This window comes from Larus michahellis, chromosome 20 (assembly GCF_964199755.1).
Source record: "Larus michahellis chromosome 20, bLarMic1.1, whole genome shotgun sequence".
NCBI lineage: Eukaryota > Metazoa > Chordata > Aves > Charadriiformes > Laridae > Larus > Larus michahellis.
Genome location: NC_133915.1, coordinates 4,101,693 through 4,127,204, shown reverse-complemented (window position 1 = coordinate 4,127,204; position 25,512 = coordinate 4,101,693). Strand labels below are relative to the sequence as shown.

At 45.1% G+C, this 25,512-nt stretch overlaps 1 protein-coding gene across 14 annotated transcripts in view; it reads left to right on the top strand.

Annotated features, from left to right (window-relative positions):
* The window catches only part of LRRTM4 (leucine rich repeat transmembrane neuronal 4), a 488,683-nt gene that overhangs the window by 382,443 nt on the left and 80,728 nt on the right, over window positions 1–25,512 (top strand). For 2 of the 14 annotated variants that reach the window (XR_012584259.1, XR_012584258.1), the window contains exon 12: window positions 18,532–18,668. The exons of the other annotated variants lie outside the window; for them this stretch is intronic. The gene's annotated coding sequence lies outside the window, so the exon portion shown is untranslated. The remainder of the gene's footprint in view (window positions 1–18,531; window positions 18,669–25,512) is intronic. 14 annotated transcript variants of the gene reach the window in all.

Here is a 25,512-nt window from a genome sequence, read left to right as displayed (position 1 = left end):
TTGTGGTTGCTGCCACGTGTCATGGGGGTTGATGATTGAACAACAAAATTCTCTTTCTTTTTATTCTACCTTGGACATACTTCAAGGTTTTGTGTGCGTGTGTATGCGTGGTTCGTATTTGTTTTCTCTCTGAGTATCCAGGTTTGCTTAGGCTAACTCTAGGAGGAAAAAGAAAAATTACATTCCAAAATAGACTATGACCCATTTTTCTCATTAAAATCAAAAAAGCATTTAATTTCAGGGGCTCTGTTTCATCTCGTGTTTGCACACTCTGTTTAAGCCTGTTCAATGTCTTGCATTAGAACTTATTACTCATTGGGCTCCCTTTTCATGATCAGCTTAATGGACACAAGTGGATAGTGTGGAAGGAAGCGAGCCGTGATTTTTCTTTTTGTTAGAGTTTAGCTACCAGGGTAGACAGCTTACTTCTCAGCCAGGGCATGAAGAGCGTGTGTTCTGGGGCCAATTAAGGATTTTCCATCTAATGTGGGGATTTTTGTTAATTTTTGAAGTGTCCTATTTTCACAGAAAACTAAGGTTAAAAATAACTCCTCCGAGGAAGTAAAATGATGAATTGAAGAACTTCTTGACAAATCTTTCTGTGTAACTGTAGGGTTTACTGTTAGGGACATTTTGACAAAACTCAAAACAATACACAGAACGGGTAAAGAACAAGGTGCCTGGGGGATCTCTGTTTTGAATATCCTATATTTCGCCTTTGGCTATGTTATGAATTTGATGTCAGTTGTCGACCAATATAAGCTTTTAATAGTTAAATGCTGCCTTTGTCTTTGGGGACAAAAGCGAACTCCTTAAATCAAGAGGGTAATTAATTTTCCTGACAAGCTTTCAAAATGCTCGATTGAGATTTTAGCCCTCATATATATGACTTGACAGTTTGCATTTGCCTTCTCCCACTGCCTCGTAAAAACTGCATGCCTTTGCTGAATCATATTGTTAACATGTACGAATCTCCATAACACCAAGAAATGAGATTGTGGGTTTATGTGTAACAAAAACTTTGGAAACTACTCCTTCAAATGCTTCCAGAGCTTGGAAATGCATCTATGTATGTATCTGCTTTATGCATGAAGTTTCAAAATCTCACTGGAAAAGGTCCTTTATTCTAAAACCTGTAATTCATAGAATCGTAGAATGGTTAGAGTTGGAAGGGACCTTTAGAGGACATCTCATTCCCACCCCCTGCCCTGGGCAGGGACACCTCCCACCAGCCCAGCTTGCTCCAAGCCCCGGCCAACCTGGCCTTGAACCCCTCCAGGGATGGGGCAGCCACAGCTTCTCTGGGCAACCTGGGCCAGGGGCTCACCACCCTCACAGCAAACAATTTCTTCCTGAGATTCCATCTCAATCTCCCCTCTTCCAGTGTAAAACCGTTCCCCTTTGTCCTACGGCTCCCCTCCCTGATCAGAGTCCCTCCCCATCTCTCCTATAGGCCCCCTTTAGGGACTGGAAGAGGCTGGAAGGTCTCTCTGGAGCCTTCTCTTCTCCAGGCTGAACCCCCTCAGCACTCTCAGCTTGTCCTCACCGCAGAGGGGCTCCAGCCCTCCCAGCATCTCCGGGGCCTCCTCTGGCCCCGCTCCAACAGCTCCGTGTCCTTCTGATTTTGGGGGCCCTATTATGTTCTAAAACCAAGGAAACTGCATGATGTTTTTGATGCGCTGGTGACAATGTTTGCAGTCGGAAGCAGTGGGAGACAGGGAGGCCCTGGCCAGTAACTGCAGTGTTGGCCCTTTGCTGCTCCCATCTGCTTGCTGGATGACTTTGTAGCTCGATGTCTCTGCTCTTTCCTGTAATAACTCCTAAATCACAACTTCAGTGATGGTTCCTTTGCAGCTCCCCCAGCCCTGGCGCAGGCTACGTGTCTCTATAACCCTGCAGTCCTCAAGAATGGCTGTGTGTTTGGGGGTGAACTTGGAAGAGCCAGTAAAACAGTGCTATTGTGTGTCAGCGGAAAATCTGGCCTTGAAGTTTTTTTGGCTGAATGCTTCTGTTTTGTCACATTTAGTTCCCCTTCAGCCAAATTAATTCACTGAGTAACAAATTTGTGTGAAAATTGAGATTGAGAAATCAGTTTTGTTGTTTCTAGTTCTGCCGTTGCCCTTCTGTGTTAACTTCTAGGAAATTACTTACCTTCTGTGTGCAAAATATATCCATTTAGAAAAAGTCAAAAGTCGGTGGTCGGCAGATCACCCTCTGTCTCAGTTTATCCGTTTCTCTGTTAAAGGTCTGGGATTGTTTAGCCAGACTTTCTGTTAAATATCCGTGTTGATTTCCATTCTTGCAACCTGTCTTTATTATAAAACTATTCTCAGGAGCCAGGAGTATAATGGCATAATATGGGCTGAATGCAATAAAGATGGTGCCGTCTTTTTATAATTGGGTTCAGAGTAGTTGGGAGCCAAGTTACATTAGGTATATTGTAAAATAGCCTAATAAAAGTGACTTATTTAATGAGAGTGGGGAGTAGTTAGGTTGATTAATTTAGGGAGGGAAATCTCACTACAAATGAATTGTTATTTTTATGTTTAATTATTCATTAAACATACGACAACAGTTTTTCATGAAGAAAGAAAAAAAAGGGTGTCAAAATATGCTATGCAGGAGTACAGGGGAAAAGCGATCCGGATGTTAGAATAAAATAGGGAGTTTTGTGAAGTAGAAACTGTCTGAGTCCTATAGCAAATGTCAAGTGGTTCCTACAGAAATCTGATTCCAGTGCTGCTTTCCCACAAGGCTCACGACGACTCTAGCTTTGATTTTAGGAAGGTAGCGTTTGAGTTGTGAATGCAGTCGGGCAAGTGTCTTGGTTATGGATATGAGCTGTGACACGGGGACATCAGCTTTAGATACGGCATGTGCTCTGCCGTGACAGGTAGCGCAGTATCCCGCCTGCCTCAGTAAGGAGGGTGATGGGAGCGGGTGGGAGCATGTCGTGGGTCGTTGAAGTAGATGATCTTTTCGATTACAGGTATTTTACAGCGTGCGTATGCTTCTTGAAATATCAGCACAGAGAAAGGATTTTTGTGTTGGACTGCGCTAGTACCCTCTGAATGGTGGCTTTTCTATCGGGGGAATGACTTAAGGTTTGTGGTCAGTGGCTTCAGGCGGGTTCGGTCCTGTCTGTTAGCCTGTACGGATACCTGTCACAGCCCTTGCTGTGGTTTAGCTACTGTAAAACCATGAGAGTCAATGTCCTGTCACCTGTGCCAGCCGCTGAGGTTCACGCCTGGCTATCCAGAGCAATCGCATCACTGAGCACGTGGGCCTTTGTCAAGGCAGGGCTCTTTGATCCATCCGAGAGCGTTGCTGAAGGAGCCAGAGCAGCCCAGTGACCAGAACTGTAAACCAGACTCGGGGCTTTGATCAGTGACTCGCCGTGTAATTGTGTCACTTATCTCCCTTCTGCTAAAGGTGCCTGCTTTTGAAAGCCAAGAATTGCTATTCACAATTGCCAGGCAGAATGGTAAGTCTAAACAAAACTAGAAGTCGCTAGAACGTAACTGCTGCCTTCTGTACATTAAAAATGCAATTGAGTGCTGCAAGGAGCAGCTAATATGGTTTATCTGTAGTCTCAAATGAAGACCTCAGCTCCGAAGAGCACGTGGCATAGCAGTGGTTTAAATTCTAAAACTAAGCCAACCCGGCTTAGCACACACCTGCACACGGATGGCACTGTGCAGCGCTCCAAATATGCTGCTATGAACCGGTTAATTTATTTCCTTTCTCCAGAGGGCTCCTGCTTCAATGTCCCATGAAGTGACCAAAGTTACATTGCCAATATTTGAGTTTGGCGAAAGTGGAATCTCGGATTTAATCAGAGTGGCCAGATCGGATTCCCAGAGTACCGAGGTTTGGTTTTGTTGCCTTCTCTTGCCTTTCCCAATAGCGGTGGGAGCTCACATTATTGCTGGCGATGAGATCACTTGGTGAAGTGATTCTGCTGTCAGCTAATCGGTAGGTCTGTGAATTAAGTTAGTTTATCATTTGTGATCGAGTGCTTGCACCGGGTGCTGTTTCCATCCACCCGGCAGAAGAAGTGCAGCTGATAGCGTCTTACGGCCGCACCGCATATACCCCCAGGGACGTTTTCTTCATAACTGTTGGAAAGAAGCTCTGTTCTGAGGGAGGATTTGATGGGCCAGCATGAGGCAAATGAGGTTGAAATTAATTATCGCCAAGCGTTGTTGCTGTTGGTATGTTTTACCCCTGCCCACTCCTGCGCAGGGGTGCTTGCGGGTCGTGCTCGGAATGGCTCCCGGTGACTCCCCAGGTGGGTTTTAATGGCCTGTTCGGCGCAGTAAATGTCAGTAACATAGATCAAACCCACCATTATAGTAAAGTAAATACAGAAGAGAAATGTGTGACTTCCCCCCTTCAGTTCCACGAGCTGATACCTCAGAATTATCTATGCCTTCATTGTCAGTTTTCATTATCTTTCCTTCCTCCCCCATACAGTAAATAATACTGTAGTCATCATAACAAAATGACTCGGGTTAATTTCATATTAATATTAGCATTTTACTGCCTAGGACACTTTCCATATGTAGACTACATACCTTGCTTTTATTTATTCCTCTTCTGTCCGTTTTCATTCTAAGCCAGTGGCTGTTTAATCTCTCAGATTTTTAAGGAAATAAATTGTATGTGACAGTCCCCGCGTACTGCATTTGGTAGCAAGGAGCTACGTTTTCGGTGAGGGACTCTAGAACTTATTGTTAAACTAGCAGATAAAATGAGATAATTTTGAAAGAGTAGTTGAGTCTTGGTGCTCCCGGAGCACGTTGCTAAGAATGTCTTGGGAGTGGGCAGGATGAGTCAATCTCTGCTAAGGGTACGGTATATTTAGGGGTCATGTGCCTTCTTAGTAACGTGTGAGTCGTCACAATCAAGATGATTTGGATCCTACGTATCTAATTAAAGGAAACTTATCACCCACGTGACTTTCAGTAAACCGATGGTTTGAAAAGATTGGGTCTAGCTTTTTTACTCTGGAATTTCGCTGCTGTGCGTGTTGCTGATACCGGGAATACCATACTCCTGTTGTTTGAAGGGCTGCTGGAATTCCACCAGAAGTAGATTTAGTTGATGAGGATTAAAGATTAAGAGGGTTGAGTTAGGGCCACGGAGATGCTGGGAGGGCTGGAGCCCCTCTGCTGTGAGGACAGGCTGAGAGAGCTGGGGGGGTTCAGCCCGGAGAAGAGAAGGCTCAGGGGAGACCTTGGAGCCCCTTCCAGTCCCTAAAGGGGCTCCAGGAAAGCTGGGGAGGGACTCTGGAGCAGGGAGGGGAGCCATGGGACGAGGGGGAAGGGTTTTACACTGACAGAGGGGAGATTGAGATGAGATCTGGGGAAGAAATTGTTTGCTGTGAGGGTGGTGAGCCCCTGGCCCAGGTTGCCCAGAGAAGCTGTGGCTGCCCCATCCCTGGAGGGGTTCAAGGCCAGGTTGGCCGGGGCTTGGAGCAAGCTGGGCTGGTGGGAGGTGTCCCTGCCCAGGGCAGGGGGTGGCACTGGGTGGGCTTTAAGGTCCCTTCCAACCCAAACCATTCTGTGATTCTACGAAGTCTCAGGGAAATTAATGGATACATTTTCCATACCAAGAGCCATTCTAGCACAGGGGACATTCTCACACCGTTGACGGGAGGTTTTATTTCAGTCCCACGTGATGCTGAGCAGTGCTCCACGCCTGAGCCTGCCACCCGGGCGCCAGCCTGAAGGGCAGAGGGGGAGGACTAGAACTGAGCGGTGTCAATTCTCACTTTTTGGTGTCAAAGCAGCACTCTGTTCCTAAGAGACACTTCTGCCTGGAATCTCAGACTTGATGCTTCTCTTTTTTGGCCTTCTCTCTGCTTCACATCTCCGTATGATCAGTCGGTGCAGTGCCTCTCCTGTGGAATGGTATTTCAACTCACTGTAAGGAGATGGGTTTTTTACACAAGATAGCAAGGTTCTGTAGGTGATTGGGAGTATATTGTCAAAATACCCTTGAGGTTCCTCTCTCAGGCCAAAGAACACAGGGAGCTCAGGTCGCTCCCTCGGAATACAGCGAATGAGATGAGGTGTAGCGTATTATTTTCTTGTCCTGGTGAGGAATTCTTACCACGTCCTGTGAAGCAAATGATGCATGTGTTTTTCTATGAATTCCAGATATATCCTTACCTGTGCCATAGTTCTGACGCTTGCCATTGTGCAGGGGGGTAAAGACATGATTTATAATTGGCCATACATGTGGACACCTGCTGGAATATAAAGACCTTTAGGAGAAACACCATTACATTCATAGTTTCTTTAATGCAGGCTGCAGATTAATCAGTATAAATTGCTTAGATTTACATGGGATTTGTGAATATCAGGGTGCTATGTATATAAAACTGGAATATGTGGTGGTGTTCTTAGTTTTTGTGTTACTTGTTCTTAGAAACACTGAAAACCTTTTGTCTACAAGGGCTGAAACAAGTTCAGATCTTTTTTGCCGAAAGTAGCAGGTGTTTTCTTGTTCCTCTGTTAGAGGAAAATTAAATTTGAAACAGCAGAATTTCCCTGGGAGGGAAATCCCGTCTTCTGGGGGCAGCTCTAATACTGGCTGGTGTATGCTTTTGTGTATTCTCTGGTCTGTTTTTCACCTCCTGACTCATGTCTTGTATCTCGAATATGGCTGTTCTGGGCCGAGGAAGCAGCTTTCTGATCTGTCCGTCTGATGTCTGTAGGTCCTGATGTGCAAATGGAGGCTGAGACGCTGACGAAATGTAACTGCTAAATAAGCAGCGTGAGCGTTGTAAGTGCTGAGCCAGACCCACACGAAATGAGTGCTGCAAACAAACCGGACTGGCTTCTGGCTGAAGAAAGACTTCGCTCTGAAATTTTGATTATTCAAAGTGGTTTTGATACCCAGCGAGGCAAAACGGCGAGCAGATTATTCGTAAGATAAATATAAAGTCTGTAGACATAAACCTCTGCAGATGTAAACCAGAAAAGTTCCTCATACCAGGTAGATTTGACGTTTTTCAGTGCGCAGATGGATGGAGTTTGATCGAAAGGTCAGTTGTCAGGATTTTGTATGATTCCGAAGTGAGCAGTTATTCTGTCCCCTCGATGTGTTACTCGGGATTTACGTTGTTAATGTTGTCGGGAAAGCAGGAGTGGTCAAGCTGTGAAGAGAGGCAGCTGGTGGGCTGGGGAGAAGCAGTGAGAAAAAAGTAATAAAAGAGTTAGGTGGGAAAGAAGAGACGGATGACCATGCAGATTTAAAGAAGTTGTGTCAGCTCTGTTAAATTTTGAGTTATACCCAATTCTGGTCCATCCTGTCACAGAAACACAGAATGGACAGGGTGGAAAGGGACCTCTGGAGATCACCCCATCCAACCCCCGGCCAGAGCAGGGTCACCCAGAGCAGGTGGCACAGGGACGCCTCCAGGCGGGTTTGGGATGTCTCCAGAGACGGAGACTCCCCCACCTCTCTGGGCAGCCTGTGCCAGGGCTCTGCCACCCTCACAGCACAGAAGTTCCTCCTTGTCTTGAGATGGAACTTCCCATGGTCAAGTTTGTGCCCGTTACCCCTTGTCCTGTCCCCGGGCACCACTGAGAAGAGCCTGGCCCCGTCCTCCTGTCACCCCCCCTTGAAGTATTTATCAGCATTGATAAGATCCCCCCTCAGTCGTCTTTTTTCCAGACTGAAAAGCCCCAAATCCCTCAGCCTTTCCCCATCAGAGAGATGTTCCAGTCCCCTCGTCGTCTTGGTAGCCCTCGTGCTTTTGTGATTAGGGAGCCAAAGGAAAATCTGGGAGTGGGGAGTGAGGCTTTTGCCTTCTCTCCTGTTGTTCTGGAGCTTTTACGACAGGCTTCTGAGCAGCTTGAGTTTCCGACTTTGCCTCCCTCCTTTATCAAAGATCATGACTTCCCTGGAATCTCTACAAGGAGCAGGCTTTAAGGGGGCAGCATTGCCAAACAGGCTGTGGATTCCGTGCCCCTTTAAAAGAAATCTCTTCTTTTTGTATGCAAAGGCGTACCTAGAGCATGGTGTGCAAATCTTTTCTAACCAGTTCTCTCAAGTGTCCATTTAGCGAATCAAGGCATGGCTGAGCCCTGCTGTTCTCACACACTCTATTCCCCAGCCACCTCTCATGTTTTCCTCAGCATACAATAGCAGCAGTACCATCTTTCCTACCGGTATCTCCATTTCTTCCGATAAGTATCCTCCAAAAGTATTCCCACTTCTGTGGATTGTTACTATTCCCCAGCGGCAGGCTCCCTCTGCACAGTTTTTAATGTAAAGAATCGGATGATTAAATATTTGACAAGAGCATTCAGCACTGAAATACTAATAAATTGCATTATCTCATGGGGCGGAGGGTTATTTTTTTGTCATTTTAACAGCAGAATAGAATAATGATGCTTTTGGAGGTGTGTGGGCAGAAAAGGTTACAGTTTTGCTGCATGTAAATGCAAGCAAGTCCTCCTTTCTTTGCAGTAAGGCTTTAATATAATTTGCAACCATTGTTAATTTATCATAATCCCTCCTCCCTGCTCCCCCCAAAACCCCCCAGTTGTTTAAAAATTCAGTGTGTGTGTATATTAGCCTCATGCTTTTAAAATTCACATTTTTATCATGGAGCAAACTTGAATTCCAGGTTCATTGTGGCAAGAAAAATAAATCTTAAAATTGATACTAAAAGAATCTCTGCTCCTGCTCTCTAGGTTCTCATAGGAATTAATTTAATTCGGAATTCGAAGTATAAATCTCCTTTTTCCACTCCCGTTTTTCCAGTGTGACAGCTGTGTCTGTGGTTCTGGTCTGGTTTTGTGCTACTCCCATCGCTGTGGTTATCCAAGCACCCGATGTGTGGCGCAGAAGGGAATTAGCTATTTCTTACTTAACTGATGCAGCCCAGCAGAACTAAGGCAGCTATGTAGGCATGTGTGATTCAAGGAGAATAATAATAATATTCTGATTATGAAGCAGCCGTGCTTCCGTGGATTTTACTCTTTAGAGACTGGATTAGCTGTTGCCCCGTACCTGTCCCTGTTTCTACCAGGGCAAAGTGAAATTAAAATGTAATCGTTTGACTTGGAAGCCTCAGTCTGCCTTCGCGCCGCTGTGAGTGAGTCAAAGTGCAAATTAATGGTCAGTCTGTCATTAAGGTGTCAGTCTGCTGGCTTCTGTTTGAAATTGCTATCGACTCCTTCGGTGACCTTGAGAAATTCATTTAGTTTATCGGGTTTTTGCGTTTGCGAAGCTGAGCAGTACTTCATTAGGATGCCAAGTTAGCTACTCTGTATGAATGCGAGCGCTTTGTCCTTTAGTGGATCGCAGCGATGCTCTCCGGTGTGCTGTCGTACAGGACTCCACTGAAGCTTCGGAACTGTGAGCCGAACTGTCCCTTTGTGAGGGCACGCGGGTCAGACTGTGCAGAATCAGATGCAGAGTCAGAGTCTAAAGATAGGAATGCAAGAGGGCCAGAAGTGAGTGTGAGTTATTGATGGGATGGTGTCGGTGTCATCATGGCAGGCGTGATACACTGAACAGGGCTCTCCGGTTGCATCTCTGAGCAGTGGTGCATTAGCTCGCAGCAGAGTTGTTTCTGGCAAAACACTGTTGCTTGTGTCCCCAAGCCTGATGCTGCAGGGGAAGGATGCCATCCTGGGCAGGCTTGAGAGGTGGGTCCGTGCCAACCTCATGAAATTCAGCCAGGCCAAGTGCAAGGTCCTGCACGTGGGTCAGGCAATCCCAAGAACAAATCCAGGATGGGCAGGATGGGTGGAGAATACCTGGAGAGCAGCCCCGAGGAGAAGGACTTGGGGGTGTTGGTGGATGAGAAGCTCAACGCAACCATCAATGTGCGCTGGCAGCCCAGAAACCCCCCGCAGCCTGGGCTGCGTCCCCAGCAGCATGGGCAGCGGGGCGAGGGGGGGGATTCTGCCCCTCTGCTCCACACAGGGGAGACCCCCCTGCAGTGCTGCCTCCAGCGCTGGGGCACCAACAGCAGAAGGACACGGAGCTGTTGGAGCAGGGACAGAGGAGGCCACAGAGATGCTGGGACGGCTGGAGCCCCTCTGCTGTGAGGACAGGCTGAGAGAGCTGGGGGGGTTCAGCCTGGAGGAGAGAAGGCTCCGGGGAGACCTCAGAGCCCCTTCCAGTCCCTAAAGGGGCTCCAGGAAAGCTGGGGAGGGACTCTGGAGCAGGGAGGGGAGCCATGGGACGAGGGGGAAGGGTTTTACACTGAAAGAGGGGAGATTGGGATGAGATATTAGGAAGGAATTTTTCCCTCTGAGGGTGGTGAGCCCCTGGCCCAGGTTGCCCAGAGAAGCTGTGGCTGCCCCATCCCTGGAGGGGTTCAAGGCCAGGTTGGCCGGGGCTTGGAGCAACCTGGGCTGGTGGGAGGTGTCCCTGCCCAGGGCAGGGGGTGGCACTGGGTGGGCTTTAAGTTCCCTTCCAACCTGAACCATTCTATGATTCTCCCACACTCATGCCCTCCGATCTGTTAACAGTCTGAGCTCGTTGCAGAGTTACAGCAGCCACGAGAAGGCTTCTCGATCTGGGACGTCTTTGCTGCACAGCAAAGCCTGGGAAATCGCCCAACTTAACTTGCTTCTAAGATCCAGCAGAATAGAAGGGATTCCTTCCAATAGCCCGCTTCTCTAATGTTATTGAGAACTGGAAAAAAAATGGTCATCCAGGTAGTGTTTCATGGCTGCAAAGTAGCCAAGAACGAGATGAGAATTACTTAATGGGGGCAGTACTTTTAAAGTTGAGAAAAAAATGCGAAGATTTTTCTAATATTCCTGGGGATGAATAGTTTAGCTTCATTTTAAATGAAAATGGGCTCCACATTTCTTAGAATCTCCCTGACAGAACTTCTAGACGAATGCTGGGGAGGCTTGAGACAGCGCTGTCACTCGGCATTTTTAGGTGTCAGTGGCAGTAGATATCCCTGTCCACTTAAAGGATCCAACTTTTTTCACGTCCAAGCAATACTCAAAGCATCAAACGCTTTTCTGGTAGGTTTTTTGTGTTTGAGGTGAGTCCGTTACTCCCCCGTTTTTGAGCAAAACAAAGAGTAAGAGGCCTGAACTGGAAATCGCTTTTGCAAAATTATTCTCACCTGCTGCGCTTGAAGTGAAGTACAGCCCGTATTCTTTATGAAGAAAATAGCTCCTCATTGCTCACCTAAACCGTTTTAACAAGTGAGAATGACAGCTCTTCACTGGTTTATGACCCTTGTATATCAGAGTTGAATTATTTTAAAATAATGGTTTATGTCTCCAGATAGACTTCTCTGTATATCCTGCTGAAATGTAGATTATACCTGATGGGAAGCTTTTATTTTTTTTTAAAAGAGAGAGTATCTTGAGCAACCTAAGAGGTGGTTTTCTTTACAGCGACGGAAGAGTTAATTTGAAAATTTAAGCTTCAAGTTGAAAGTTTCTCCTTTTTTCTTTTTGTAGCAGACTACGTTAGGACTATTAGGACAAGAAGAAACGGGTTCAAGTTATGTCAGGGGAGGTTTAGATTGGATATTAGGAGACATTTTTTCACTGAAAGGGTTATTAAACATTGGAATAGGCTGCCCAGGGAGGTGGTACATTCACCATCCCTGGAGGTGTTTAAAAAAAGGGTGGATGGGGCACTTAGGGACATGGTTTAGAAGTGGCTTTTGTCAGGGTGGGTTAGAGGTTGGACTTGATGAACTTAAAGGTCCCTTCCAACCTCAGCAATTCTATGATTCTAATTCTATGATTCTATGTTTTTTTGAGACGCACATACGCGTCGGGGACAGGAATTCGGCCCTGCTGATTATGCGTTATCCTGACCTGTTTCATGGGGCGAGTAACATTCACAGCAGCAGGAAACCTTTGGATGATTTAGGAACTTGGTACCTCCTGAAAGTCCCTCCGCTGTGTATTTTTCACGTTAGCTAATCAGTTTGGTATGGGGAGGTAATATTTAAACTAGCAGAAAATCATTAGATGATTTACAAAATGGGGAAAACACACGGTGAGACCGTGAGGCTTCTTTTGGAATAGAAAATGATTTAATTATTCTTCGCCGTTCGAAACATTCGTCTTGGTAAAAATTAAAATGATTGTGTCAGGCAGAAAATTGTGTTCCGTGTTAATATTTGCTGTAAATGAACAAATGGCAGAGTGTCAGTTGGTTTCTTTGCTGGACTGAAAAAATGAAATAGGTTCTGTGGTCTTTTTAATACACAGTAGTTTTTCAAAGCTAATAAGGGAATTCTGTAAGCCCGGTTGTGCTTTATATTTTAATTCCAGGAAGTCTGTATCTTTGTCTAGTGGAATTATTCTCTCTTTCCTTTCTCCCTCAGTGCTAGAATTCTTGCTTGGAAGTATTTGCATCTCTGTAAGGTAATTGTTGCCGCAGCGTCTTATCGTACCGCACACTGTACACGGTCATGGGATTTCTGCGCAGAACTGGGGACCTGAGTGGGTTTTCCTGCCTGTTGTCCTGGGTTTTTCCTGTACTGGATTTGGCAGCCTGCCCCCGCGCCCCAGGGATGTAAAATGTTAAAAAAAAACCCCAACCTGTCTTGGTTTGCCAGCATTTTGTACTTGTTCCATGTAGCACCGAAACAATGGAGGGCAATAATAAAACTCTGGCTTCCTAAAAACTTGAAATACTAGGTGGATATGCATAAAGGATTATTTTTTTTAAAGAAAAATTAGCTAAAAATCAGTAGAATCTGATCATGTCAGTCATAGGTGGACGCACCGTGGATTCTGCTCTTAGCGAAACCTGTGGGACTTAGTTTTGCCGCCGTGCAGCTGGCCATGGGATGGAGAGCAAGGGGAATGTGTAGCACACCGAAGGACAGAATTTGTCCGGCAGCGGTAAAAATGAGTAATTAGAAGCCTTTTGCATACTGCTCTATTTCCATTTTGTTCTTGCATAAACTGCTGTTTTGAAATTGTTTCTTCAGTAGCCCGGCGTTCAGGCGTAGGGTACTGAGCCAGATAATCAGCTGTCTCTCACAGATTTCTATATGTATTTTTTCAAAGCCAGAAGGAACCTTTAGATAATCCACTTCAGTCTCCTCTCTAACTGCAATATTTCACTTGTTAACCCTAGATGGAGCCCAGAGATCTTTTTCAAGCCCGTTCTGCCTTCACGCACCTGAGGACACAGTCAGTTGTTTCTTTTCTCCTCAAAAAGGAGCTAAAACCAGAGGCTGAAGTTAAAACCCAGCCAAAGTGGGACCCCCCCGAAAATAACATGCTGCTGTGCGGAGCATTTCTGTATTTCTTCCCTCCTCCCGCGCGGTGGGTGGAAGCAGGGGGAGAGGAGGGGGGTTTCCAGCTGCCTGCACTGCTTTAATCTCACCATTTGGGGTAATCCATGGGAATGGGGAGGGAGCGGAATGGTTATATTCCGTTTGACCTCAGCTCTGAGGCATTTTTGAACACGACAAATGAAGCCCGGGCAGGGGGAGGGGGCGAGGAGGGCAGAGAAGGCAAACTAGATTAATGGTTGTGCGGTCCCATATGGCTTTCAGACCTTTATTTGGAATCCCCTTAAGGTGATCAAACTACTCCAGCATAAAAGGGATGGGGATTAAAATGGTTCCTGCTCGTTTTGACCTTGTTACTTTAAAAAATATTATAATATAACATAAACAAAAATATTATGTGCTGCAGTACAGCCTGCTGAACTCTAGTTTTCAGGATAAATCTGATGACACCTGAAGAAAAAGACGGATACCAGCCCTTCCCCTGGTAATATGAGGGAAATTTTAACCTTTTGCATGTTACCAGGCGCCCAGTTTTAAACTAGGAGTCTAAATTACAACACTCGATAGGTAAATATTCTTTTGGGGAAAGCACGGCCCAGTTATGGGATACTGGGGTTAATGGCAACTCAGAGCCGGAGTACAGGCGTAGAACCACCTGACAGTGTTGTTGTCACTCTAGTTATCTTTGTTTCAAACCTTTACTTACAATAACTTTTTTTTAATCAGGAGAGAGTACTTGCTTAATCACAGATCTGATATACTAGGCAGCCAGAAATAATGGTATTAATTAAATTTAACCAACAAAGCAATTTAACTAGCGCGCCACACCTGTTCCTCAGTGTTCATTTAATTGTAGAGACAAATGTCTGGTCTTACTCATTCTCTTTCATTTTTTAAAATCCCTCTGTGCTGGGGTAGCCTCAAACTTGCCTCCATATGGCACCACAGAAAGAGGGCTCTAACTGTGATTGAAGGATTGGAGGGTTTTTAGCTTTGAACTTTAATTTTCCTCCCCGACTACGCTACTGTATCACGTCAGGCTCTTCCCTGACATTTGAAGCACCTTTCTATAACCACGTCGCGTGTCCTATGGGGAATCTTTTTAGCCTAGCAGATCCTAGGGACGCTACTGTAATATTGCTTTAATTCTATTATTAGCAAGTTGGTTAAAAGTAGAAAAAACGGAGAGTCCTCTTGTATCCAAGTAGTCAAATGTGTGGTATGAGCAACTACGTATGTGCTTGCTGTCCTTTCTGTTCAGATTTTCACTGGGATGTACATACACATGGAAAGGCTTATGTATGTATGCATATAAGACAAAGACATACTGAGGAGTATATTATGTACATTTTAAGGCAGGGGTTTCACAGTAAGTGGGAGGAGGCTTAATTATGTGAGGCCAGCCCTGATTTCAAGCACTAAGCCTGTAGCCTGTGCTCAACCACAAAAACGGAGATTCCTGATGGTGGTGTAATCTAAATCCATTACTGTTACGCGGAGACAATATCCCCCTCAGCAGATTTGTTTAAAACTGGTAATACATTAAAAGCTTTTATATAATGAGAAGGAGTTGAGCACAAAGCTTTTCCGTATATTCTTTACAAAGTGTTTTATTTGTCGTACAAGTTCTGTAAGCAGAGCTGCGTTTGCAGTGGAAGGTCAGAGCGGTGCTAAAGCCCCTTCCAATAGGCAGCTCCAGAAACCTCAGCTGCCGTTCCCCCGCGACAGAGCTCATTTAGGAATCACTGCAGTGATCAATATGAAGAATTGTTGATTGCTAAGATAAGAGGTGTTTTCTGTAATAAAGATTTTTATTACACTATATGAAGATTAAATATAGTCAGTTGACAGATGGGTTTTCCTCCATCCTTTCCTAGGGCTAATTTTCTGATAATTTCCTAACCACAGAAGCCGTGTGTTATTTCCACTTCAGAAACACCTTTGGCTGCAACCTGCTTTAGGCAATGGAAGAGAAAATGAGTCAACAGTAACAAGCAACTGCTGTGATACTGTTATTCCAGACCCAGGTAGATACTTTACAGCAGATAAAGATGGATATAAAAATAGGCCACTGGAGTTGATTTCCTTTCCCCTTTAAAAACAAAAAATGGCGAGCCATTCCTGTCCTGGGGCTTAAGTAGTATAGAACACGCAGACATTGGTATCGCTAAGAGCGGGACCAAAAACCACCTGTGGTTCACCCACCATTAAGTTATCCCCAAGAGCTTTCGCTGGAACTAGAGAAATATTTTTTTAGGTGCCCTTCAGTAACAACATCTCAATTACAATGGGGAAAAAAGTTCCCAACCTATTCTTTTTTAATTTCTGTCTTAATCATAGTAACATCTGTTGGCTAGTAGTTCTCAGAATTAAGCCATTAACATTCCCTTCGTTGAGAATATCTGGTTATTTACAAATTTGCAAGGCCTTAAAATGAGAGATATGTCTTTTTTTGAAGTGTGGCTGGCGATTATAGTTAATTCTCTGTCCAGGCTTGTTTGTGCCGCCTGCAGATTGTTCACAGTGTTTAGAATTTTTAATTATATTCTTATAAACTTAGGGGAATGAATAGGTGTTTAGTTTAATTTTTGCATAGGCCGGGAATGCGTTTTCCCCTTTTATTTGCCCTGTTAGTTTTTAGCTCAGCAGTAAAGATATTCTGATACAGTGCTACAAAGTTTGAAACCAGATAGGTACTTTTTTCGGTCCGGTTCCCAGTGCATTCAGCCCAAAGTGGTTTTTTTTTCACAGCTAGGAATATTAAACACATAACATCAACGCTTGTAACGGAACAATTCGGTGTTAGCTGTAGCAACGCTGCTTACGCACACTACAGTCTGTAAGGTTTGCCACTCATCTGATTAATTCCACAAATACGGTGCAGAGAGTTTTCTGTGAGACTTTTTAAAGAGAACATATGGATTTTGCTCCTCACTCCCATCTGTCTGCGTATCCTGCATTTTAAAGGAAGAGTACAATAGTGAGATAATGAATTTGGGTTGGCTCGTCTGTTTTCTCAGTGTTTCTTCGCTCTGCCAGGTTTTGTTTCTTTAGACTGTAAACAGCGTAGCTCCGAAATAGCCTCCTTTCTGCCTTTGTGCAGGCAAATCTACAGGTGTATTCACCTGCTTGTATAGAATTCATCCAAGTCAGGTATTTGAGGAACTCCTATCGTGTTAAAAGTTAAACTGCATTAGCAGCGCGCTGCCCTCTGCGTTTATAAATGATTGCTGCGCGCTGCCCCACAGTTATTTCTGTTCCGATTTCCTGTACCAATAATTCCCCATTTCCTGGAATTGTGGGATTGTTTCTGCCGTTGCGTGCCCGTTGAACCCACAAGCCCGTGGAGACACCGTTACGTTATCGAGATGTGCTAAGTGGAAGAGAGAGAACGGGGGTCTGTGGAGAGCTTGCCAAACTCGCCACAGACTCTCTCTTGGCAAAACAAGAAGCGATGGCAGGTTCTATCGCCGCCGCAGGAACAAACTGAGCTGAACACGTACAACAACGACAGACTTGGAGAAGGGAAATTTCATCCAGAAACTTCCACGGCAAGGCCCTGTGCTCTGGAATGTCCTTCACCTCTAGGGTCACCAGTGACCCCTCTCTTGTTGGGGTCTGCTGACCCTTGGGCCGACCTTCTTCTAAAGGCAATAAATAAGGGTAGTAGGGACAGATCTTCTGCGAGCTGTTTATCGGATCAAAGCCGAAGCTGTCCGTTGGGGAGTCAAAGCGTATTTCTCCGAGATGCTTGCAGGTGAAGTGCTTACGTGCCATAGTTTAACTCGCATGTGGAGAGCCTGCAGCTGGATCTAGCTCCAGTGTGAAGGGCCTGGGGCACATGTATGGCCCTGCCACCTGTATGTCATGGACACGAGAAGGAATTCTGTCATATGGGTGTGGTTTTGTGTTACCAGACAAAAATTGTTGGCCTAAAGACTTATGGCGTGTATAAGCTGGAGCCTTTATAGTGCCGTGAAGTTCAGGCTGACACTTAGAGCTGCCACACTCTTCCATGAGCTTGAAAATCTGGGAGCTGAACTAAACCAGGTACGATGCGTTTGCAACGGAAGATGGGAAGTCTCTTGGCACTGCCGAGTCAAGAACAGTGTGTTTGACTCGAAGGAGGTGCCGTGTCCGAACTAGTTTGCCTACTTAATATTTTTATTCTGTGTTTTTGAGATTTTTGTGGGGAAACTGGTAGATCACCAAGCCTGGCTACTTTGAATATTTACCTGTATATTCAAATCATACCAAGTCCAGCTACCTTGACCTGCAACTTGACTGTTCTGAACTCGGTCGTTCAAACCAGATGCATACGTAAAGCATCCAAGAACTTGGGAAAACTGAAAATCCAAATGTGCCTCGGAACTGAGTGACTCTGTCCCATCCCCAGTCCATAACGCGGTGGGGACAGCAGTTCTGTGCTGCTGATTTGACCTTTCCATTGCTTACGGTAGGAGCTCTTGAGCGGGCAGCCGTTCTGTCTGTATGTATTCAGAGCGTATATGTCCTTTTCAAAGTTACTGGGTTGTTTATTTTGTTTCCTTGTCAGAATGATCACAGATAGTGCATCTGCTTGAGTTATAACAGCGAGGGTCAGGACTGATAACAGACTATTTTAAGCTACGCTTAACAACAGCCTGTGAAACTGCAAGGTTGTGTGAAAGATAGCGATGGAGGTTTATGGAACTGTGGAGTGAATTATTAACTGACGCTTCTAGCCCAACATGACAAATAAAATTCTATTGCAAAAAGATACTCAATTGTGTCAAGCATTGATTTTTGAAGATGTCTAACAAATGGCTTTGGGGTAAGCACGCTATCTTTCTTAATTTGTCGTGTCTGGTCAGTGAAGTTGGATGGAGAGAGAGCCACCAAATAAAATTAGCCCTTTCTTGCAGTCATTATCTGCGCTTTCTTAATCAAAGACTTGGAAGCCCCACCGATTTAAATGTATAATATAGACATATGCAAATTTCAGATATATTTATTTCAGTTTCCTGATAAAATCACTGAAGGACTATGAATCAACTCCAGACACGGCAAAACATATTTTCATCTCAGTGGCGTTGGGTTTTAGTTGGATTTTTGTTTTGTTGTGTTTTTAATTGAGATGTATCTGCTTGGCACACTGTTGCCCATTACCATGTCGTTTCATCTGGCAAACAGCCTTTGTTTTGTCCACCCGTAGTAATTAGCCACGATGATATGAAAAGGGGAGGGGAGACTAATTGGAAACTACAATAGCGGAGTTTCTCTTTTGCAAGGCTTGATCCCTGGCTGTGGATCAAAACCAGGAGAGAAGGAAGAGGAGGCACCAAGTCAGCCAAAGAGCATTGCTGCTCCGTGAGGTAGATAATCCTCAAGGATCCAGCTGCCTCCACGAATATCTTCGTGCTGATGGGTAAGATGCGTCATGCATGCTTCTTGCTGATACCGCGGCGTAGGTCGGCTCCTGGAGTCGTGTGATTTTTCACACCCAGCGCGTCTTCTGGTAAGACGGGAGAGCGCTCTCGGAACGCTTCCTTCCAAGCCAAGTTTCCCTCTGCGCATTCCTTGCCTCGGTCTGCAGCTCCGCGGGGTATTTAAATGCTGGGTCACTTGATGGGTGCATCCACCTGCTGCTTTTTGGCAGCAGGAAAATGGCAGTGCCTTTAATGTATTTACAGTATTTGTACTAAGTGTATTTACTTCAGCAGAGGGAAGGGGGAAGCCTTGCTGCTCTTGGCAGTTTTTAACCCTCTACTACGGAGCGTAAGGGTACAACCCCACTTTTCTGCGAACACAGATATGTCATCTGTATTGCACATGATGATACAGATACAGTCTGTGAGGGGCGGAGGAGTGCTTTTATCAGGCAGAGAGATTTATTTCACAAAGGAAATCATTAGAAGCTTTAAACTTGGAGTCATCTTATCCTACAGAGGTACAAGGCATCTCATCATTAACGCTCAATCTGCAGATAATTCAGGAGTAATATCTTACTACAGAAACAGGATGCACGAGAATTTTTCACAATAGTTTGGTAGATGAGAGACTGAGAGAAGTAAGAAGATTAATTACTTTCCAGATAGCATTGTGGTACTTGCCGTCTGCAGTGGTGTAAGTGAGGGAGGGTACACAGAAAGTCTGCTGGGATTAAATGTAGACGTAAAGGCTGGCTTTCCATCACAGTCACATCTCATTGTTCATTCTTATTGCCGTGCTCAGAGTGTGAGAGAGAAGGTGATTCACTGTTCTGCAGCGTTGGTATTGTTTGTAACTCCTGGAATGAATTAAAAATGGAGTGTGTCTTACTTTGGCTTTTCATGTTCAAAGAGGGTACTGTCACAACGTCCTTAATCGTGGTGGCTTGAAATCTGTTTTAAACTTTATTGTCCTCTGTGTTTGAGTGTCAGAATAATACTGTACACAGGTGTTAGTTACTGGGTGAGCATTGACATTTACAATGCTACTTTTTATATTCAATATTCTGAATTTCTGATTTGATCTAATGGGCAGATAGGGATTGGGGGAAAGATAATATTTTCAGTTGCGACTTATGGACAGGTTTGTAAACACTGAAGTATCCAGTGTTGAGCAAGATAGGTATAAAATTAATTTCTAATGTAGATCAGCTGCTTACAGAGCTGCCCGTGTTTTTCTAGCAATCTGTGTTGTTCAGAGCAGCTCAATCTGATGATGCATCCTGAGACGTCTCTGTCAGCCATGCCGCACAGCGTGGTGCCGAGGGCAGGTACCTGGCATGGGACTGGGACCAGTCTGGTCACACTGGCAGAGCCCACCACCCGCGAGGCTGGGCACGGCGCTGAGCTGGCTGGTGTTGCACCAAGTAGCTCAAAGTGCCTTTGAAGCCTGACTCGTTCAGGTTCTGGTTTGCAACCTGCAGTGGCAGAAGCCGTCCCCAGCAGTCTCTTAGCATAGAATCGTAGAATCCTCTAGATTGGAAGGGACCTTTAACATCATCACGTCCAACCATCAACCCAACACTGCCCAAACCACCACTAACCCACGTCCCTCAGCACCACGTCTGCCCGGCTTTTAAATCCCTCCAGGGATGGTGACTCCACCACTGCCCTGGGCAGCCTGTTCCGATGCTTGACAGCCCTTTCCATGAAGAAATTTTTCCTAATAACCATCCTACACCTCCCCTGGCACAACTCGAGGCCTTTTCCTCTTGTCCCATTGCCTGTTCCTTGGGAGAAGAGAGCGACCCCCCCTGGCTCCCCGCTCCTTTCAGGGAGTTGTGGAGAGCGAGAAGGTCTCCCCTCAGCCTCCTCTTCACCTGTGGAAGGAGTGCCTGAACATCAGCTCAGCATCTCTCAGCTTGCTATGGGGTGTATTAACGTGGCTGGAGATCAATGTGTTGTACCGGAATGGTTGAGTTGATGAGCTGAGGAGACACACCATGCTCAGGTGGCTTTCTGGTGAGTGCAGGAACCTGTTGCTACAGAGTGGTTGCAAGGCTCAGTTGACTTGTAGATATGACTCAGCGACCATAGGAGACATAAATGGACAAAACACAGGCTCCTAAGTGCCTAAAATGTTCTTTACAATGACTTTCAGGAGCTAAAGCCAGGTAAGTCCTTTCAGCAGTTCCATCTGATTTAATGAGATTCTGAGCTAAGGCCATCAGTCAAGAAAGTGCTTGTGAACATTCTGTTTCAAAGAAGCACTTAACTGTATTTTGCTTAATCTACTGTGTTGCTTTTTCCCTGTTCTGTTTTATACCTTGTAATGGCCAATATCTGAGATCTTTTGTCACAGAAAAAAGCACGTGACCTCTGCATGCTAAGAATTATTATTATGGAAGCTGTAGAGAAGTGCACGTACTCAGCAACACAGGATTTAGAGAGAAAAAAAGAATCATGAACAATTTCATTACAAGTTTCATTATTATGCGTCGTAGGAAGGCGTTCATGTGATCTAGTGTTAGTGCTAATCGTTCCTGTCCCTTAAAGCAAACCATTTGTCAGATACAGTTCTTCTCTGCTTGGTTTTTCAAGTTTTTGAGGGTGCTGCGTCAGTTGTGGCATCCTTTTTATGTAAGCTTTTCTTACAGAAAAGTTGCAAAACACTGTATTAGATGAGCAGAAGTATGGGCAATTTCAGAGGAACATGGGGATTTACCTTTTCGGTCTTCTGGAGCGCCCCAAAATGCCAAGGTGAACTCCGTGAACTCCGCAGCATTGTAGAGCCAAATCACCTAAAATTTCTGACTGCTTTCACTTAAATTTTCTTTGCAAGCTACTATTCCTGTCCAGCAGCAGCTATGAGAAAAGGTATCACACAGATGGGAATTAAACCTCTGGGAATTGCAACCAAAAGAGAATTGACAGCCCTGGGACCTCACCTTAGGCAGTGGCAGTAATTGGAGTAAGCCGGATTTCCCTGCGTGTGAACCCTCTCTCTGTTGAACCACGTTCATTAGAACTGGAAGCTCTCGCTACTTTCTGCAAAGCTTTTCCGTGCAGTCAGGGCTCTGTGTGTTTAGGGTCAGGATTACAGTCCTGGAATCATTGAATGGTTCGGGTTGGAAGGGACTTTAAGGATTATCCCGTCCCACCCCCTGCCCTGGGCAGGGACACCTCCCACCAGCCCTGGTTGCTCCAAGCCCCGGCCAACCTGCCCTTGAACCCCTCCAGGGATGGGGCAGCCACAGCTTCTCTGGGCAACCTGGGCCAGGGGCTCACCGCCCTCACAGCAAACAATTCCTTCCCCAGATCTCATCTCAATCTCCCCTCTTTTCAGTTTGAAGCCATTACCCCTCATCCTATCACTACATGCCCTTGTAAAACGTCCCTCCCCGGCTTTCTTGTAGGCCCCCTTCACATACTGGAAGGCTGCTATAAGGCCTTCCTGGAGCCTTCTCTTTATCTTCAGTCTCTACTTCTGGCTATTCATTCCATGAAAAAGAGAAATTATGATGATGGAAGGAAGAGATTTAAAAAGCGAACACCAACGCCCAAAAAAAAAGAAAAAAGAAAGAGTTGTCTTTAAAAAGCATGAAAACTGGTAAAACCTGAAACTCACTTAACTTACCTTTTTCTCCCCTAACAAACAAACAGAAATATCAACGCTGATCAATACTTCAAGGGGGGGTGTCAGGAGGACGGGGCCAGGCTCTTCTCAGTGGTGCCCGGGGACAGGACAAGGGGTAACGGGCACAAACTTGACCGTGGGAAGTTCCATCTCAAGACGAGGAGGAACTTGTTTGCTGTGAGGGTGGCAGAGCCCTGGCACAGGCTGCCCAGAGAGGTGGGGGAGTCTCCGTCTCTGGAGACATCCCAACCCCGCCTGGAGGCGTCCCTGTGCCACCTGCTCTGGGTGACCCTGCTCTGGCCGGGGGTGGGACGAGGGGATCTCCAGAGGTCCCTTCCCACCCCGGCCACTCTGGGATTCTGTGAAACAACAAGTCTTGGTTTTGCTGTAGTGCCAAAAATGAGAGATCTCAGTCTACATGGTTAAGGAAAGTCCAAACTGCCATACTGCTGGCCATATCCTCTAGAAAGCTGTCGTTGCTGCACCAGCTTCTCTTGAAATCCCGTCCCCAAGTCTCTCTAAGTAGTTCGGTTCAAGATGTTGTAGTTCTTATACAAACGGGTGAATGCCTACTGAAGACACCTAAACGTTGTTACTGCCCAAAGATTACATCTTGTATTGGATGTTAACAGCCGATATATTCCTTGGTATTTATATTCATTTCTATTCTTGGTTGCCTTTACATAATCTCATGAAGCCTTTTTATTTTTATGTAAAAGGAGATTACTGTGGTTAGCAACAACTGACGCCAGCACAGATAAAATGGCTTAAAATAGTCGATAGAAAGGACGAGAAAGACAGTAGCTTGTATAGTGCGTGTAGAAAGTTTCTCTGCATTTACAACTGATTTTTAACAGTGGATAATCTGACTTGCCCCTGTCCCTAGGTGTTTTGGTTTAAGACCTCGTGATTTGGAAATTTTTTTTTCCAGATTTCCCATTGATTTCAAACACTAAACGAAGGCCCTTACATTGTAAAATGTCTTCACGATGTATTTCAAAAATGTGATGTGACACAGTCCTTTGTAAGAAATTTCACGTCGAGATAGGAGCAAGAAGAGAAGTTTAAGAGTAGAATTGTGAAGTGAATAGCCTAATTTTGATGGTTTCTTACCTACCCTTCTGAAGCAGCTTGAAGACGCTGTTACCCTCAACAAGACAGTAAGCTCGGTGGGCCACTGCTAAACCCAGGAATTTTCATATTCCTCTGAAATTGCACCCCTGAAACTCGCTGTATCAATCAAGTATGAGTTCTCAGGGCTTTGCGAGAACGGTGGAAGGGCTGGGCAGTCCTGCAGGATCTAACCTTAAAGAAGGAGCAGCGTTGCGGACCCAGAGATACATTCTCCAGTACAGGCTTTAGCTCCACTAAAATGAATGGAATTCTCCATTGTTATATTAGCATCGCCGGGAGGACTGACACAAGCGTTTGATGGGATTAAAGCATTTACCTGTCAAACTAAACCGAATCCAGCTCTTTTGAGATCCCCGATTGAGCCTGCTGCCCACAGAATCACGTGAAATGTGTCTTGAGTCATGAATTTTCAGAGCTTGTTTACAGGTAACTTTTTGGCTGTAAGAGAAGAGGAGAGAAGCGCTTCTAGGTTTCTATTTCACAGTGCTCGTCACGATTTTTAGGTGAAAACTCCTGGATGCTTCCCCTGCTGTTGCATCCGTATGAGGGACAGGGTAAAATGGAGTTGACGATGATTGCAATGTATGTTTGCAGGTACTTTTTTCTTCTTGTTGCAGCGGGTCTGACTGAATAAATTGGAGCAATGCCAGAAGGTGCTTCTCTCGTGACAGGGGTTTGTAGTCCTGAAGGAGGTATTTATGTTGTAAAATGTAAAGCGTTCGTCATTTTGCAGTGTTCTGTCTCGGTGCGGGCCAGCCTGCCTGCTGCAATGAATTAAATTAATATGTGCCCCACTGAAATGGTTTACACTATAGTAATTGTCACTGGCAACACAATGTTGTTTTTAAGTTGTTATTATGCAGGCACGAGCCCATATGTCATACAAAATTGATATGCTGCATTATGTATACCACCTTCAAATTAACTTGGTATAATATTTGTCTTGTTAAGAACCAGCTATTCTGTGGACGTCGTAAACAAACGTGTCTCCTCAATTTTCCCTATTCAAAAGAGAACGAAAACCCCAAAACACTCCCCCCCCAAGAGCTGAGGTCTGATTTAATTTAGAACAAATACCTGCACTTTACTTGTTAGCGTTCATCCACAGCATTGCAGAGTAGGTCCTAATAATTGAAAGAGAATGAGTTAAAAATTAATAAAGGGAAACATGGAAGGACATAGCAGGCTTTTTTTCCCTTTTTTTTTTTTATATGCAATTAATTCCCTTTTTTTTTTTATATGCAATTAATAAATCTCCTTTGAATAATCTAAAAGAGGAGAATAATTAGCTCAGCCCGGTAACTGCCCGTGATTGCTGAGCCTTTGGGGTGGTTCGGGTCCTGTGTTGCAGCCTGTGCCTGGCTCCCCTTTACGCTTCCTCTCCATCACGGAAACAGGCTCCGAAGGGCTGAGCAAAATCGATGATGATTTATTGTTGAGTCACGTACTGTTTCATTGTATTCTTCTTCTGGTGTCTGTTTGCTGTTTTAATGAATATTCAGTTCTGCGAAAGCACGGATCTCTCTAATGCGGGCCGGGTAAGCGGAGTTTGGGTGCAGGCGTCTGACCAAGCCCTGCTGAAATCAGAGCGTCTCTGTCTGCGGCTGTCGGGGAGCTTTGCATCGGGCCAGGCTGCAAGGAGAATTGAGCCCTGAAAATTTAAATTTCAGGCACAAATTCCTCCTCTCAGTGCCTTTTCTGTTTTTCCGGGAGATCGTTCCAGCTAAGACGCTTTCCTCATCCTGACCATTCCCAATTACCTGCTTTAGACACAGATAATTTACAGATCATTTACATTGCGGCACTTTCTCTCTAAGCGAGGTGATGTGCAAGGGCTGTAGGTTATAGCGGGATCTGAAACAGTGAGATGGTTTACAAGCCTCACATGGCTCTTTTTCATTAACTTTGCTCATTTACAGTGAGGCTTTTATGTGTTTCTTCTTGGTGATAATACTGAAAATGATGGAGTAAGAGAGAGTCCTGTGTTTAATCAAGAGAGCAGCTCATTCTAGCTCACTAAAAGATTTAAGGCTAAGAAATATGGCTGAAGGAGGATTTCTGCTGTCTCTCGC